This window comes from Hylobates moloch, unplaced genomic scaffold (genome assembly GCF_009828535.3).
Source record: "Hylobates moloch isolate HMO894 unplaced genomic scaffold, HMol_V3 SCAFFOLD_18, whole genome shotgun sequence".
Classification (NCBI taxonomy): domain Eukaryota; kingdom Metazoa; phylum Chordata; class Mammalia; order Primates; family Hylobatidae; genus Hylobates; species Hylobates moloch.
Window position 1 is genome coordinate 62,362,009 of NW_026652293.1, and position 5,714 is coordinate 62,367,722.

Sequence of the window (5,714 nt, forward strand, 5' to 3'; positions counted from 1 at the left end):
ACTTTTGTTGCCTTTTTTTTTTTTGAGATAGAGTCTCACTCTGTCACCAGGCTGGAGTGCAGTGGCATGATCTTGGCTTACTGCAACCTCTGCCTCCCAGGTTCAAGTGATTCTCCTGCCCCAGCCTCCCAAGTAGCTGCGACTACAGGCATGCACCACCACGCCCGGCTAATTTTTGTATTTAGTAGAGACGGGGTTTCACCATGTTGGCCAGAATAGTCTTGATCCCTTGACCTTGTGATCTGCCTGCCTCGGCCTCTCAAAGTGCTGAGATTACAGGTGTGAGCCACTGCACCTGGCCTCTTTTGTTGCTTTTAAGATTCTCTTTTTGTCTTTGGTTTTTGACAGTTTGCTTATAATGTGTCTAGGTGTGGGTATTTTGGTGTTTGTCCTAATAGTGTTCATTGAGTTTCTTGGATTTGTATATTTATACTTCTATGAAAGTCAGGAAGTTTTTTACCATTATTTCTTCAAATATTCTTTTGCTCCTTTTTCCCTTTTCCTTTTGGAACTCTCATAATGTGTATGTTTGTCTACTTGACAGTGTTCCACAGGTCCCTTAGACGCTACACTTTCTGCATTCTTTTTTCTTTCTTTTTCTCACACTTGATGACTTCAATGATTCTATCTTTAAGTTTGCTGATTCATTTTTCTGCCTGCTCAAATCTGCCGTTGGACCCTATAGTTAATTTTTCCATTTCAATTATTTTATTTCTTTTCAGTTCCAAAATTTGTCTTTTTCTTTTTAGATAATTTTTATTTCTTTATTGATATTCTCTCTCTTTCTCTTGCTCTCTCTGTGTTTTATAGAGATGGGGTCTCACTCTGTCACCCAGGGTGGAGTGTAGTGGCACAATCATAGCTCAGTGCAGCCTCAACTTCTGGGCTCAAGTGATCTTCCCACCTCAGCCTCCCAAGTAGCTGAGATTGCAGGCATGTACCCCTGTACCTGACTTCTCATTTTGTTCATCCATTATTATACTGATTTCCTTTAGTTTTTTTGTGTCTTTCTTTAATGATTTGATCATACTTTAAACAGTTTTTTTTTAAAACATTTGTCTAGTAACTCCAATTTCTGTCCTTCCTCCGGGATGGTTTCTGTCAATTAACCTTGGTCCTTTGAATTAGTCATATTTTTGTATTTTTTCGTATGCCTTGTGATTTTTCATTGAAAACTAGACATTTGATTACTACAATGTGGTAACTCTGAAAATCAGATTCTCCCCTTCCCCAGGATTTTCTGGCTCCTTTTCTTTTTTTTTCTTTCTGTTATTGAAGGCTATAGTAGCCTGTTTGTTTAGTGACATTCCCAAACTATATTTCAAATACTGTATTTTTTGTTGACATGGTCACTAAAGTCTCCGTTCCTTAGCTTGAGTTCAGCTAGTGTTTTGACAGAGAATTCCTTGAATGCTAGGAGCTCTCCTACTCTTTGCAAATTGGCTCTGTGCTTGGGATTTCCTTCAACTCCAAGCTAGGCTTGCACTGTGTCTAGGGATCAGTCTAAGGTGAAAGCTTAGGTTTTCTCAGGTCTTTTTGGAGCACGCATCTTGTTCTGGGCATGCACATGTCTGTCAAAATTCCCCATTTACTTTTGAGTGTCCTAATTTCCCAGAGAAACTCTACACAGATTTTGCCTTAGGTAGTCTGTTGTATGTTGACCTGTAATCTTTTCTTCCAGGCATCTTAGGGTTGTTATTTTGGTTTGCAATATTTTTTAGCTTTTTTTGGCTTTAGTCCTGAGTTAGGCAAAACAGAGAGAAAATCAACTTGCATCAATTTTTCTGTGTTAGCCCCTATACAGGTTAGAATAGAAATGTGGCTCAGACAAATGTGACATATACAATAACTTGCAAATAAGGTCTGCTCTGATCCCTCCAGAATTGGGGAAATGGTCTTGCACTGGGAATTTGGGCCGTTGCCTCATCAACATCACTACTGCTTTCAGATGGCTGCCACATAGGAGAGGGGTGGGGCAAAGACATCTAGAATCACCTAAAACCTTCTACAGGTGTGTGTGTGTGTGTGTGTGTGTGTGTGTGTGTGTGTGTTTGTTTTTAAGACAGGATCTCGCCCTGTTGCCCAGGCTGGAGTGCAGTGGCGTGATCTCAGATCATTGCAGCCTCTGCCTCCCAGGTTCAAGTGATTCTGTTTCAGCCTCCTGAGTAGTTGGGACCACAGGCACGTGCAACAATGCCCTGCTAATTTTTGTATTTTTAGTAGAGATAGGGTTTTGCCATGTCGGCCAGGCTGGTCTCGAGCTTCTGACCTCAAATGATCTGCCTGCCTCAGTCTCCCAAAGTATTGGGATTACAAGCATGAGCCATCACGCCCAGCCCTTCTACATATTTTTTATTTTTGGAAGTAGTAAGGATTTTTATTGTCAAACAAGATATCATAATAGAAGACACAAATAAATTAATTGTTCTGAAAATTTTAGCCTCCAGGGCCTCTCTATGGAAAGGTCAGCTTCTTATGCAGACAAGATACTATCCAAAACCAAAAACAGGTATTTGAGACGGTGTTCAAGACAATGACTGAACTTGTCCACAGTGAGGAGAAGTAAGGCAGTTTCCCTATTTCCTTTCCTCAGTGAGGTTATGTGTTGCATAAAGGCATGAGGCTCATTTTGGTGAAAAATGCTTTCATACAGAAAAGTTTAAATTCTTTTACCTCCCCTTGTAGATGTTTCAGGCTCTGAACAAGGAAATCAAAATACGGTAACACTGGCTTCACATGAACCTCAAAACTATAATCTAACTGTACCTACCATCTTCTTTACTTTAGAAAATTTAGGTTGGGTATGGTGGCTCATGCCTGTAATCCCAGTACTTTGGGAGGCCGAGGTGGGTGGCCTCGTCAAGAGATTGAGACCATCCTGGCCAACATGGTGAAACCCCGTCTCTACTAAAAACACACAAAAATTAGCCGGGTGTGGTAGCGCTGCCTGTAATCCCAGCTACTCAGGAGGCTGAGACAGGAGAATCACTTGATCCTGGGAGGCAGAGGTTGTAGTGAGCCGAGATCACACCACTGCACTCTAGCCTGGTGACAGAGCGAGACTCTGTCTAAAAAAAAAAAAAAAGTTTAACGTCCATTTACCTATACCAAATCAGTAGACTGAATTTTCTCTTAGTAAGTTTTTAACCAAATTGGAGTTAAATTAATCTCATTTTAAAGTGCAAGGAAAGCTTTGCAAGACTAGTGTTTGTTCTGTGGCATAGAAAAAGGAGCATGCCTCCCCTGGCACTGACTTAAGAGGCCCCACATGAAGAACTGGCTGCAGGACAGTGATCCATTAGGTCTACCAAAAGCGGGGGGATTCAAGGTTCAGCCTAGAAAGAGGGGTCCCTGCCAAGTCTGGCTTTTACCTGTACCCAGGTCCCAAACAGATCTTGGGTTCCCTAAGTGACAAGGCTGGAGCACAGTGCCAGTCGTCAAGAGGGCCAGAGTCATCTCAGCGAGTCAGTGAGCATCTCTTAAAGTTCTTATCTAGGGTAAATGATGAAAAACTAGGTAATGAGGTCCCCCATACATCACTGCCGAAGTGATACAGTCTAGCTTTAAAGCAGTACAAAATGGCTTCTTCCACACAACAAGGGCAAGCTTTGTACTAATGTTTCTCTAAAACCAATAATGTCTCCAGCTCTGGCCTCTAATTAACAGGTTTTTAAAAATATACCTTTCCAGCTAGCCATGGTGGCTCATTCCTGTAATCCCAGCACTTTAAGAGGCCGAGGGGGGCAGATCACCTGAGGTCAGGAGTTCAAGACCAGCCTGGCCAACATGGTGAAACCCTGTCTGTACTAAAAATACAGAAATTAGCCAGGCGTGGTGGTGGGCACCTGTAATCCCAGCTACTCAGGAGGCTGAGGCAGGAGAATCGCTTGAATCCGGGAGGCAAAGGTTGCAGTGAGCCAAGATCGTGCCACTGCACTCCAGCCTGGGTGACAGTGTGAGACTCCGTCTCAAAACAAAACAAAACAAATATATACATATAGAGAGCCAAGTTAAAAGGGGAGTGGGCCAAGAAACCCTCTTTACCAGAGGACTGGAAGAGAAAGCACTCTAGAAGCCAGTGGGTGTGAGCACATTCAAGTTACCAGGTTTGAGATGATGGGTCCGTGGCAGCTGTTTATTCCCTTCCATCACTGGGATGTCCATCTTGGGCGGCTTCAAGGTTGCCAGATCTCTAGTCATGTGGTTGGCCTGGGCACGGATCAGTTCCATCGGAGATGGCTTCTGGGCTCCTTGGTAGGCCTGGGTGGCAAAACTTCCAGAATCATCCTTCTGAAGGGATCTTGGTCCAAAGAGGCTCCACTTATCTGACAAGTTTCTGTCCTTATCTCCACTTCCAGAATCCATGGTGCTGGGATTTGGGCCAGGTAAAGCTGTGGAAGAACCAGAAGTGAACCAGCTTCTGGGCCTCTCTGCTCAGGGGAAGACTGAGGAGTGCAGCTTGGGGCTGACTGGGCTGATGCAGGCTGCCTCTCTTCTCTTGTTCTCTCCACTCTGTAGCTTTAGTTGGTGGAGCACTTCTGCCACTCGAAGGTACTTGGTCTCCTCCGTGGTGAGGCCCTTGTGTGGTGTGTAGCCAGCACCTCTCAGCCCTGCTCGTCACCCAAAATGCTGAGTACTTTCCTGGGTCTGTTTAGTGAACAGAGAATTCATGATGATATGGGTAGCTTTAGACTTCACCACTGGGACTGTGTCACACTGTCAATGACAGGGTCATGGCAGGGGCCGGTAGGCTGGCCTCTCCTTCCTCCTCCTTGGCGAGGCACTGATACTTGCACTGTGGAATCACTGGCTTCCAGCGGACGCTGCCCGTGTCCCATGGAGGAGTCATGGGCACAGGGTCCTCGAGGGCATCATCATAGCTGGATGCTCAGCAGTTTATCCCGATGGGCAGGGACATCTTGCCTAGAAGCCCACCAGCCTCAAGAGCAGGCACTTCTGGTGGTGTTGAAGCCAATGAAAGACTGGGACCCAGGTGATTTTTCCATATATATAGAATTCCGAGCTGAGTCCCTGCCACCACAGTGAAATGATGTAACGACTAAGCTGACAGATGTTAATGAGGAACACGGTGCTGCAGCTGCAAATTAGCAAAGCTTCTCAGGAAGAGTGCATCCAGAGGTTCTGGGCTGCCTCCCGGATCCACCTAAAAGGTTCGGGGCCACACCGAAAAGGCCGACCATCTGGACCCAAGGCTAGGGAAAAGAGTCTTGCTCTGTCCCCCAGGCTGGAGTGCAATGGTACGATCTCGGCTCACTGTAACCTCTGCCTCCCGGGTTCAAGTGATTTTCCTGCCTCAGCCTCCCGAGTAGCTGGGATTACAAGCACCCCCACCACCGCATCCAGCTAATTTTTGTATTTTTAGTAGAGACAGGGTTTCATCACGTTGGCCAGGCTGGTCTCAAACTCCTGGCCTCAAGTAATCCACCCACCTCAGCCTCCCAAAGGGATTACAGGCGTGAGCCACTGCAACCTCCGCCTCCTGGGCTCAATAGAAACTTTTTTTTTTTTTAAGTTTCTGCTTTAAAAAAATATATTTCTGTTGAGCCTAGGAGGCAGAGGTTGCAGTGAACCAAGATTACACCACTGCTCTCCTGCCTGGGTGACAGAGTGAGATCCTGTCTCCAAAAAAAGAAAGTTTCTGTTGGGGGAGAAGAGCTTGGGGCGTCATACTCTGCCATTGTGCTGACGTTGCT

The 5,714-nt window shown here is 45.3% G+C and overlaps 1 pseudogene; it reads right to left on the minus strand.

Moving 5' to 3' along the window:
* Positions 1-4,068: 4,068 nt before the first annotated feature.
* Positions 4,069-4,969, minus strand: LOC116457984 (putative monooxygenase p33MONOX; annotated as a pseudogene).
* Between the last annotated feature and the right edge of the window lie 745 nt (positions 4,970-5,714).